This window comes from Hoplias malabaricus, chromosome 3, assembly GCF_029633855.1.
Source record: "Hoplias malabaricus isolate fHopMal1 chromosome 3, fHopMal1.hap1, whole genome shotgun sequence".
Taxonomy (NCBI): Eukaryota; Metazoa; Chordata; class Actinopteri; order Characiformes; family Erythrinidae; genus Hoplias; species Hoplias malabaricus.
The window spans coordinates 60,891,371-60,904,196 of NC_089802.1; positions in this window are offsets into that span (position 1 = coordinate 60,891,371).

The following is a 12,826-nucleotide window of genomic DNA, read 5'->3' on the forward strand; positions in this document are numbered from 1 at the left end:
TGAACCCATCCTTAAAATTCAGTACAATACTTACCCAGGATTTATTTGCCTTCTCCCAAAAAAGAATGTCCATAGAAGACCTGGTACTCTTAGCCATTACCAGTTCAACCATTTTCTTCAGAACCTCACTCTTTCTTTCCTGAAAAGAAATATCACTGTGATCATTGTGTGAGAATATTATAAAGTCCAGCCGTTCAACAAGGAAATAAATTGATTATGTCATTATTCACCCACACGGGGTAAACGAACAATTTGAATGATATCCAGACTGCATTCAAACAAATAGAAGTTAAATTCATTTCTGGGGCCTCTAAACAGCAAGCAGGCTCTACCACTGCCTGCTGCTGACAGATTTCTTTTGGCCACAGTGTGTAGAGCACTGTGACAGTGCAGAACACAGGTGCTGAATAAAAGGTCAGTGTGTGTTTTCTACATATCAGTGTATAGTTTTGTCTCCAGCCATCTCTCAGCTCTTGCCCATTGCAGTGGAATCCAAACCTAGGCTAGCATCAAGGTTGTTTTACAGAGGCTCTCAGTAGCAGTATTGCTCTGCTACTGATGCTAAATTATTAATATTTTCATAGTGATACCACTGTAAATCATAGGGGAAGTGTGGTGCAACATTTACCTTTTACATTTACAGCAGTTAGGAAATACTCATATCTAGAGTGGTGTACAAAATTGCTTTGTTACCTTTTCAGATAATTAATTTCTGCCAGTGCAAACATGATTAGAATCCAAAGGCATCAAATTCGAAATCTCTTTATATAGGTTGTTCAGTGAAAAAAATAAATCCCAGTGTATGCCACAACAATGATCAGCTAATATGAATCCTCAAGTAAACCCTACAGGCATAATATATTTTATAATAAGTTATAATGAGACTGGGTTATTGATGTAATTTAGCCCATAAATCAATATAACCACCAAAACAATTTTTAATTTCACTTACAATATTTACATGCATTAGTACAGCATAAGTTCAAAAGGCCAATATGACATAAATAACGCAATAATATGGGATCAGATCTATTCTTCTCTTTCACAGCATTCACACACTAGTCTGCTTTGTTTAAAATTGCTCTCAGGATCCTAGGTTAGCATAATATGGAGAGAGATTAATCTCAAAATATTTTACAAATGCGTAAATGTTAATCCACAAGTTAAACACAAGTAAAAAATATGTTGCACTGTTCACAAATAAATACATCCCAATCTGTCACAGACTGTAATTTGTACAAATAAAGTTACTCTCATAAATACATGTTTTTGGTTTTCACAGATATATCAGACTTTTATGCGAAAATAAATACATTTGTTTAAATTTATATTGCATATAATTGTAAAGTCGAAGCCTCGAATCTAAAATTTATTTGTAAATTGTTGAATCTGCGTTTGTGGATCAAGTCACTCACGTATTTTACGAGAGGTGCATTTGTTAATTTCCTCTCGCGGGTTTTTGGATTTTGAGACTTTCCTTTCGCATTTCACCGGGTCCAAATACAAATGCAGCCTGATCCACAAATGTGGCCGGGTTTTCTCAGGGTTTTTTTTTTCATTGGCTAATGAGTTTGAGTGACTACTCAGTACCCAAGGCATTTTGGACTGCGCATGCGTACTCCACGTTGCAGTTCATCAGTGGAGAGACACAGGAGATATTTCAAATAAACACGAATGCTCTCTGTACTTTACTGTTCTAAAACGCTAAAATACCTGCAAAGTCCAACGATAAATATTTAGATATTGAGGTTGTTCCGTCTAAAATAAAACTGTTTGTCTCTCGTAGATACTGATCTGAGGTAAATGCACAGCGATGTCTGTTTACTCAGGATGAAACAATAAATTAACATTTATTTCTGTTTATTTGTAAAATATTTTTATATGAGTGCTTGAGCTCCTGCACGGAAACCCGTGTACTAAGTGTACTAAGTACTAAGTTAAATGCTCAAATGTTATTTTGATGATCAGAGTTACTCTGTTTTTAACAAACTTCATATGTGCATTTTGTGTTACATGAGGAAAAGAGAAACATGACAGATGAGTGTGAGAGATGTTTCTGTTCCTTTAATAAATACAAATTTAAAAAGTTGTATTATTCTTGTCATTTTTGCACTTTGTGAGGAAATGTGAATGATTAATAAAAATAAATCATTATTAACAATCAGTAATAATTATTATTAACATGAACAGATAAAGTGACAAAATTGTCTAAATGTTCTAATAAATTTAAACAAAAAAAAGAACGTCAATTGTATGGAACGCCGTTGGTCTCTAAAGTGTTTGATTCTCCAAGTTATCGCGTAAAATTTCGTGTTAACACACTTAGATATTTACACGTTAAGTTTGTATATTTGGATTTTTTCGCTGTGGGGTAATCATGATGTTCGTGAATGGAATGGAATAGTCTGTCACAATAAATTCATTTTAAAGTATAAGTGAAGATGAGCATACCATTTGAGTTGTACAAAAATAACAGGATAGAAATACCTCTTAAAGCAACTTAAAGGACTGTGGGGAACACAAACCTCTCTGGTTGTTTACTTTCGGAAGCTCAGCGTCTTTTAAGATGTAACGGTGTGTTTGAGGAAATAAAAAGACTGTTGTTTGTATGTGGACAAACTCATCTGTAAGTTTTTATTCACTATTTGAATTCCCACAGAAACTCATGTATAACTGGAGTTGTTTAGTTTTGTAGCGCTGTCGCTAATGAAGTTAGCTGTCTCCAGAGTTTGGAGACATTTCCACCTTAAGTGATCTGAAGCAGCAAAATAAGTCAATATTACCCACCTATGGAGCAGGAATTCTAGAGCAGCATTCTCTACAATGTCTATATATATATATATAAAAAGCAGTCAGACTGACCGACCAGTCCAGTTTGTTTTTATCCCTTTTTAGATACTGGAGCTTCGTAAATATATTAAACCGGTTTCCAGCGCAAACCGACTGGAGAGAATAATGGAAACATCTTCAGAATTTTATAAACAGCATTTATTTAAATTCAAACAGCGAATGTCACCTTTAAACTTGGTTTTGGGAATCAGCCCTTACCCCCATTTCACTAATCCACGTATCTCTGTTAGCTGTGTCCTATTTTTCTTGCCAAAATGGGACAGGGGAAAATCTTGAGTATGGCATCATTACTGTTTAATCTTACTTAAATACTACCGACGTGTGATCAGCACTGATTATCTCCAGACAGTGGGGTGTGTTGTGTCAGGCCGCAGGTACAGAACATCTAAAAACAACAGATCTTTGGGGTGTTCTAGGTGTGTAGTAGTTAGTACTTACACAAGTGGTCCAAAGAAAAGACACCACAGTGAACAGATGGGTGCCAAACTCCCTGGATTTAAAAAAAAAAAAAAAAGGTGCTAAAAAAAGTTCCTTTCAGCAATGCCATAGAAGAACCATTTGGGTTTCATAAAGAATAATTTTTGCGTATAAGTTTAAATGGGAAAAGCACAGGAATGGTAATATCTGCTTTACATATCGGCCATCAAAAAACTCATATCGGTCAATCACTAGTTCTAACATTTCATATGTAAAGCCGATATTACCTCAGGCAATGAATAAACTAGAGACATTATGATTTATTTTTACAGAAAACCCTTCAAATTTGTAAAAGAAACCATTTAGAGGTCCTGAAATATATATGAAGTGGTCAAAAGCTTATTGCGCTTGTCTTATTTTTTAGGGAAAAAATGTTAGTGACTATAAACTGAAGAGTTCATGAGTCCCATTAGTTTTTCCTTTTTAAACGTGTGTCTCCAGGGATCTACTTTCATCAGGTACAATTTGGAGTTGATACCTCATACTCATTTGAAGTTATTCAAGCTGGAGCAGACAGTGGACAGATGGCTTCTCCAAGTGTCTCTTTAAACCACGAGCTCTCCATAAGGAAAATGATTACTTTTGCTCCAAAGATGCAGTGTATATATCTTGTCTAGACCTAATATCACCATCTTAGAGTTTTTCTTTGCCATCTATGAGAAACTCGTCTCCTGTCCCTCACCAAGTGGCCATTTACCCCTCACCTAACAGTAAAAAGCCTTAGGCATGGTGTGTTTTATTCTGATTTACTGAGTTTATTTCTGATGTTTACACTTGTTTTTCACTGAGTACAGTGTTCCTTTAAATGTCTGACGTGTTAAAAGGCGAGAGCTGCACTCTGATTGGCTGTAGACCAAGGCAACCTCCCCCCCACCACCACCACACCCCTGCTGCATTTAAATGCCCTCAGTGGGGGGAATGTAACTAGTAAAAGTACTTTAAGCTTTCAAAACATGTTTAATGACTTGAGTATTGTTTGTGGAGCTTGTGGCTGCCAAATAGAACCGTTTGATTCTCTTGCGGTGTCTGGGTCTGTTAAGCGCTGAAAACGTATGCGCTCTGCTTTATCACTCCTCCTTGGGTGCACATCGCTATAACTCTGCCCCTGATTGGTCTACAGTCTTGACTGACATGTTGTTGGAAAGCTGGGGGCCTGAGTAGGTGTGACATGGCGTAGCTTCTCGGGGAGTGTGTATTTTTTTTCTGGATTTTTTTTTCGGCCAGTACTCTTGACACTAACATGAGGATTACTCACAAACGGTTAGACGGAGAGACTCAAATTTAGTCTCGTTTTGAAGGGGACTATCTAAGGTAAGCGATGCTAACTTCGTGTGTGAGCCGCTTGTGGGCTCCTCAGGTTTCGAGAAGCAGCGGTTTTGTCATTGGTGAGGAAGAAACCTAAAGTGCGGAATATCTTATTCTTTCAGCTTTAATTCCTTGGTCCTACATTTTAGTGTATATCCTCGTGATCCCGAGAGTCTGCCCGTTTGATTGGTGTATGATATGTACACATTGACTCAAACATGGCGCCGTGAAAAATCTACAAAATCTGTACTGTCACTAATATTTTTTATAATTTCCTGGCAAGGTATATTTCGACCAAAATACTTATTTATCGAGTGGGGATATATTTATAAAATGATTAAATCAATGAAAAGCAGTGACTTTAAGCTTTAATTTGATACATTAACTGTCGACTTTGGACCTGTAGTACTTGAGATACACTGACGAAGATAACAACGAGTGATTTTTTTAGGTGCTGCCAACCAATGAGCGACTTAAGAGGTTTAACAACGCTGGGTTTCTAGGTTACAACTATCAACTCAGTCGTTTATGATGCAGATTACTGAGTGTATGTTACAAAGAGCAGCCAGTAACAAGTAGTGAGAGTTGAAGAAGAGAAGATAATTCATAGCGTTTTCTCTCATGAGACGGCATGCAGCTACAGGTTGGAGGCTTGTACTCCTGTACTTGTGCTCAGTGATGTCTGCCTGTAAGATGACAAAATGGACGAAAGGGGCGCTCTAACAGTCAGAATGACGGAACTTCCCACAGCTTCACCGTGTGCACTGTGTAAATATCGGCCTCTTGCACTCATATAGGCCGATGCCGATTATATATAAAAAAATGCCAAAAATCGGCCGGCCGATATATCGGTCAAACACTAATAATAACATTACAATACACAAAGTTTCTTACTAACTAAAACAACTTTTCATTTACAGGTCTTCAGAACCATAACATACAAGGTAAGTATTTCACATTTTGCATGTACTTTTCTCATATAACAAAGTTAACCTATTTTCTCTTTTCTTTGCAGATATATAACCAAAAAGCTACTTCATTCAATGTATATTACATTCAATAACACTTTCAAAATCCAACCAATACAGTCATTTCTCTTTAATTATACACAAATCCATTTTAAGAACTAAATGGAATATACCTCCGGGATGAATGTACAGCTGTTAGTCACTTTTCTTCAATAGATCTAGAACCAGCAACAGCTATGAGTAAAAAAAAACATTGATTTACTTGACATTTATTAATTGCATTTTGCTCTAAACTGGGTTAAAACCAACAGTTTTACTATATTATGTCCCTATTTAAACTTTTTTTTTTAGGCTAACTGGGAGCTACAGCTCCTTCCTCCAGGGCATGAAGAGAGGAAATAAAAAAAACCCTATTTGTTGTATTACTAATAAGCAGGAGCTGAGGCGGGACAAACTAAATTATCCAATATGATTGGCTGCTTCTTAGCACATCTGACTCAGCTCATTCAACTTAACCCCTAAACCGCCGAGGAGCTGTAAACTGTGAGTTATCTGTATCTCACATGAAATGGGGTTACAATTTAATTTAATTTAATTTCTGTTTTTATTCTGCACTGATGTGATATCAGACCAGGTATGTATTATGTTCTGACCTGAGATCAGTCCCAATTTCTATTATGTACAGGCCTGAGATCACACCTTGTTTTTATTCTGTACTGACCTGAGATCAGTTCCAGTTTATATTCTGTACTGACCTGAGATCAGGCCCAGTTTTACTTGTGTTTGTGATGGAAAAATGCAGATTAACACTAATGAGTAATGATTAATAATAACTAATGACATAATATATTCCATCCATTATCTGTAACCGCTTATCCAATTTAGGGTCGCAGGGGGTCCAGAGCCTACCTGGAATCATCGGGCGCAAGGCGGGAATACACTGGATACCCTGGAGGGGACGGCAGTCCTTCACAGGGCAACACAGACACACACACACACACACATTCACTCACACCTACAGACACTTTGGAGTCGCCAATCCACCTGCAACGTGTGTTTTTGGACTGTGGAAACCGGAGCACCCAGAGGAAACCCACGCGGACACGGGGAGAACACACCAACTGCTCACAGACAGTCACCCGGAGCTGGAATCGAACCCACAACCTCCAGGCCCCTGGAGCTGTGTGACTGCGACACTACCTGCTGCGCCACCGTGCCGCCCGACATAATATATTGGGTTTGATTAATCTTGGTTGATTCTTACTAAATTTAGCTGGCCGTAGTGCTTGAAGGGACTTTTTTTTAATTCTTTACTGACCTGAGATCAAACGCATGTTTTATTCTGCACTGGCCTGAGATCACACCCTGTTTTTATTCTGTTCTGACATGAAATGAGACGCTATTTTTATTTTGTACTGACCTGAGATCAAATGCATGACCTGAGATCAAATGCACTGACCTGAGATCAGGCCCAGTTTGTATTATGTACTGGCCTGAGATCAGGCCCAGTTTGTATTTTGTACTGGCCTGAGATCTGAGCCTATTTTTATTCTGCACTGACCTGAGATCAGGCCCAGTTTGCATTTTGCACTGACCTAAAATCAGACCCTAAATTTATTTTGAACTGTTCTCCGATCATACACAATTTGTTTTCTACAATGACCTGATTTAAGAATAGGTTTGTATTATGCTCTGACCAGATATCAGTCCCAATTTCTATTATGTACAGGCCTGAAATCACACCCTGTTTTTACTCTGTACTGACCTGAGATCAGTTCCAGTTTATATTCTGTACTGACCTGATATCAGGCCCAGTTTTACTTGTGTTTGTGATGGAAAAATGCAGATTAACACTAATGAGTAATGATTAATATTAACTAATGACATAATATATTGAGTTTGATTAATCTTGGTTGATTCTTACTAAATTAAGCAGGCCTTAGTGCTTGAAGGGACTTATTGCATTGTGTGGTTACGGTGACCTGAAGGCACTGAGCAGATTAGAAGGAAGGCAGTCAACAACTGAAGGACATTCTCACCATTTCTCCCTGGCAACTATAAAGTTGGAGATAATGAGGCACAAATAAGGGAATGTTTGGGTTGATGGAATGAGACATGATGGTGGTGTACGTGACTGGGGTCCTATATATATGACTTGATTTTGTTCAATAAACTTGAGAGATAAGAGAGAAACTTTTACTGCGTGTCTTATTTCTCTCTTCTCCCCAAAGAATTCTTTGATCTTTCGATCTTCCTTCCTGGTTTTACATAGATTAATGTTAAATTTGCCATAACAATTTGGGGGCTTGTTGTCCAGATATCTCGTGTGTCTGGTGTCTTCCGAGCGGGGAAAAAAAGGCGGATTGAAAGAGCAAATCCAGCCATCCACCAGAAGCCTCCAGAGTGAGGAGGTGGCTCCGTTCTGGGTCCACCGGCACCGCTGATATTGAACTTGGCACGAGACACCAGGAGGGAACACCGATTGAACCGCGGTAAGGTGTTGATGATTTTATGTTTCCAGAGCTGATGAGCTCCTAGGGCAGGACATTCTATTTAATAAGTTGCCTTTATAAAGTGTCCGCTAGAGAGGAACATACAGATGATGTCAGGTTTGTTTCTATGGGAGAAACAAGAGCAGTTTCTATGAGTGAAACAGAAAAAAAGAGTATTATAAACCTGGGGTTGGTATAATAAAAAAAATAATATATACATATAAGGGTTTTTTCTTTCAATTTTGATTAATTAATTCAATTAAATTGGGATTTATTTTAAAATACAATTATGGGATGTTTTTACAGCAAAACAGCACAGAACCAGGCTGAGGAAAAAGATACAATTAATAAGGCTGCATCACAATACAGATACATGCTGAAGGAGTATGGCCCAAGCAGTGTGAGGCAGATGGGAGAATGGGTTAAACTGGGGTTTCCTGATGGAGGAAGTTTCAGTCCAAATCAGTTGGAACGGTTGACAGATGAATTAACACATAAAGAACGGGAGACTGAAACACTCAGACAGAATATTCAGCTTAGTGGGTCTGGGTGTTGTAAAAAACTTCCAGACCCGTTTGTAGAGGACCAGCAGGCGCTACAAATGTGGAGGGGAGAAGCAGATAAAAGAATTCAGAAAAAGAACAGAAATGCAAGGAAGAGAGAAGTTGATGAGGATGTTAAACAAAATGTTTGTGCTGATTCACTAATATCTAACGATTGTGCAAATGTTAGTGCTGTTCTTCCATGTACTCCTGTGCCTGTTCTGGCCCCTCCACCCCCTCCTGAGTACGGCCTATATCCGATGATCAACTGGGACCTGGACGTGAATCCACATCGCCCAGCGCACGCCTCAGCACCTTCTCCTCCTCCGCATTCACCTGCACTCCCTCCAACCACCGAGACACAACCAACCGCTCAACAACAGCTGCAGATTCCGCCAAGGGACCCTCCCATCCAGGCAGCACTAGAGATAAGGGCGAAGGAGGACGAGACTGATGAGGAAGCAGAGCCACTGTTCCCAGGCCCTCCCTCTCCAGACACCCTTGAGAGAATCACAAAGCCGAGCGTAAAGCCCAAAGCCAGAAAAAAGGAGATTGCGCCACTAAGCATGAAACTCTGCTTCAGGGACAACGACGAAGGAGACGAGATTCCCGGCCTAGTCGAGGCCATGAACCAGTTTAGCATGCAGATACCTGAAGTTCCGATGGGTGAAACCATCAGACAGGTGTTCAGACCATGGACTTTTGCTGAGATCAAAGAGGTGGCCGCTTCTCTCCCCGATGTCACTGATGGAGGAGAAGAATTCTGCAAATGCTTAAAACAGTTCTGTGAGACTTTCCGTCCCAGCCTGCACGAGCTGGGAAGAGTGCTGGCTGTCCGGATGGGAGTTGACTGGATGAGAGTGCAAGGGGATCTCATGACTGGAGTAGACATTCAACCCAAAAGGACAGAGTTGGGTCAGGCGTATCTCACCAAATTTGATGCATTGTGTGGACGCATCAAAGGGAGGTATCCAATCCAACATGACCCACGAAGAATTGCAGAGTGCAAACAACAGCCAGACGAATCAGCACGGTCCTTCCTTTCCCGCCTTCTGGAGGTGACAAGGAAACATGGAGGTGGCGGACCACCAATGGAGGACTGGGAGACTGCGGACATAACAGCCTGGGAAAGCCAGCTGAAATACCACTTTGTGTGCGGGTTACGCTCAGATCTACGCGCCTGTGTTGAAACCAACTGTTTAGATGTGGACGTGGGCCGACTGAAAGAGGTGGAAAAGTATGCAGCGCATGCAGAAAAACTCCTGAACGCCAAGAGAGAAAAACGACGAGAAAAGGAGAAGCGCAAACTGGTTGATGCACAGCTGGCATTCTGGAAGCAGGCAATGGACCACGATCAAAGAGGTGAGGGACGGCGCAGAGGTCGAGGATGCAGAAGAGGCCATGGCAGCGCTGGCCGAAGCGCAGGGTGTTTCGTCTGTGGAAGCCCTGATCACTTCATAAGAGACTGTCCCAACAGACACGGAGACCAGAGACAAGCCCCGCAAGCAATGGAGCCTTCCGACTGAGAGGAGGCCTTGGGGGTGGAGGAGCTGGACGGGGATGGAGTGCCAGGACGAACACCAGAATCGATAAGTGAACAATTTTTGTTATTAACACAAACTGATTCTTATGTTGTCATGTTTAGAATAAAGATGACAGTAGCAAGGATAGAATTGAGCTTTTAGTAGATTCATGAGCAACGACTTTTGAGCTTCAGTTTTTCAATTAGACCTCAGCAAGGGTGTCTGGCCAAAGTTACAGATGTAGTAACAGAGTCTTTTGGATGCTCCGTGCAGACAGAAAAAAATGCATTTTTGTTTTCTAAGTTTCGCCCAATTCATCTCTGAGCAGGGATTCAGGAATTTAGGGATTTAATCTGTAAATTGAGTATTTAATATATACTGAGTCTATGTGGGCATCGAGGTCTGTGTGGAGGATACAGTGGTGTATGTCATGGTGAAGCAGGCACGTGGCTTGCTGTTATAAATAAGAGTGGAAGCTGGGAAAGCTTGGCTTTATCAGCAGATTTACTGTCCACTGTTAATTCTAAATTTCTGCAATCCACTGACCTCCTTACAGACTTGGTCGATGTCATGTCAGTAGAGGACCTTCATCGCACTGTGCACATGCAGGAAGGGCCGGATGAAGATTTTTTGATAAAGGAATTTGATGGGTTTTAAGTGAAAAGCTAAAGCTTGTGTATCTCTATTGGGGAAAATTGTCACTCCGTGGCTCAGATCATCCTCTCACCCTCATAAAAGCAATTGTTTAAACTGTTTGTTCAAAAGAGAAGTATATTTTTGCATTCTGAGCCTCATATATCACTGTCTAAACTTCTTGAAGATGGGTGGAGAGACCTGGGTCCATAGCAGTGCAAGTGCACCTCCTTGAATGATTGGTGGGATCATGGAGGAGGTGTGGAGAAAAAACAAAAAAAGGTGAAAAAATTCAGAAGTTTTCCGAGTCTAATACACAGCTGTGGTTTCTTTTTTCTCAATTGACATGAACACACACACAAACCAGAGCTGTGTATGGGTATCAACCGAAAAAGCCACTCAAGCACGTCACTATTGAGGGCATCACATCAGTGTTCAATTTGCTCGTCGCTGCTGCTGTGATTGTTCTCTGCCCTAATTCAGCGGTTCATACCCTAATTTATTTGGTGAAGAATAATAAATTTTAGGGGAAACTGGAGAGTGGAGATTTGTGTAAGACCTGCAGGCAGTAAATTCTGAGATTCATCCACCTTCTCCAGAAGTTCCAAATCAGCACATAGTCTTACCCCAGGTACCTGTTAAAACTGTTAACAGCACTCTTTTTTTGTGATTAATTTAGTGAATGCATTCTTCAGCATTCCGGTGCACCCAGAAATCCAGTACTGGTTGGCATTTTTATTTAAGGGTGGGTTAGGGTTAGGGTTTTTTGTTGGACATGGACCCAATTGCCTCAGGGTTATGCAGAATCACTGATCATTTTTAATGCAGCCCTTAAGCCTGATTTAAGGATTTATTTTTCGAGGAGGCAGTGCGCGTCTTCAGTACATAGATTATTGGTGTGTTTGTCTGATTCTGAAGCATGTCATGAAGATAATGTTGCATTGTTGTGTTCTCATGGGGTTATTTATAATTAATATTAATATGCACAGGTGCATATTTCTCCAGCAAAACTGGCGATCCTAGCTTCTAGAGATATCATGGTGCTAAAATTTTTTTTGATGTTAGTGGTTCAACATGAGGTGTTGATTTTTGTCAGAACAGGAAACATGTCATTTGTCAGCTGCACGCTGGTTACTTGTTGCCTTGTTGCTTTAACTGCTAAATGTTACTATTCAGTGTTACAAAATTCTAAAGCCTGCTCCTTACACAGGATGATGGAGAGCCTCATGATTTCTGACAGCCATCTCTCAGGTCTGCTCCTGGAGACCTGTTTTAAAGGATATTCCAATTCCTAACACTGATTTTAATTTGTTTGTTGATGGGTTAGCGTCCCATGACACTTGTGGGAAGAACCAAGTTGGCTGTTGTGTCTCTGCATGAGTGTTTGTGTTCTGGCAGGTTGTCAGGGTCATTCTCAGCTCAAGCAGCTGAATCTGTGGCTCTCACAGAAGCATGCAAACTGGCTGAGGGTAAGACTGAATATTTGGACTGACTCCAAATATGCATGTTCCTGTGTGTTTGATTTTGAATGATATGGTCCCACAGGAATTTTCCTGACATCCACAGGGAAACACATTGCACATCACACATTTTACAGATGAAGCAGCAAAAAAAAAAAAGAAATGATCCAATGTTTTCTCTTTTTCAGGAATCCTGTGTTCCGGAGCCCCACCCTCTCACACTCTCACACACAGAACTAGTCGAGAGATAGAATGCAACAATCAAAAGCAAGCTTCAGAAATGTTGTATAGAAACAGGGCTCAATTGGGTGCAAGCGTTACCACTGGTTTTGATGTATATTTTTATGCAAGCCAGAACCAAAACTGGTTTAACACCTTTTTGAAATTTTGTTTGGATCCACCGGGCCACGTGGATGACGTGGGACTCTTGGAAGACCACATGTTGTCCTATTGTAAGAAATTACTAACAATCATGCGTTCTGTTCACTCACAGGCCTTGCCTAAACCATTGGAAGGGAAGTTACACTCCTTGAAGCATGAGACTGGGTGGTGAACAGCGGTGGTCGGGGCCCTTCC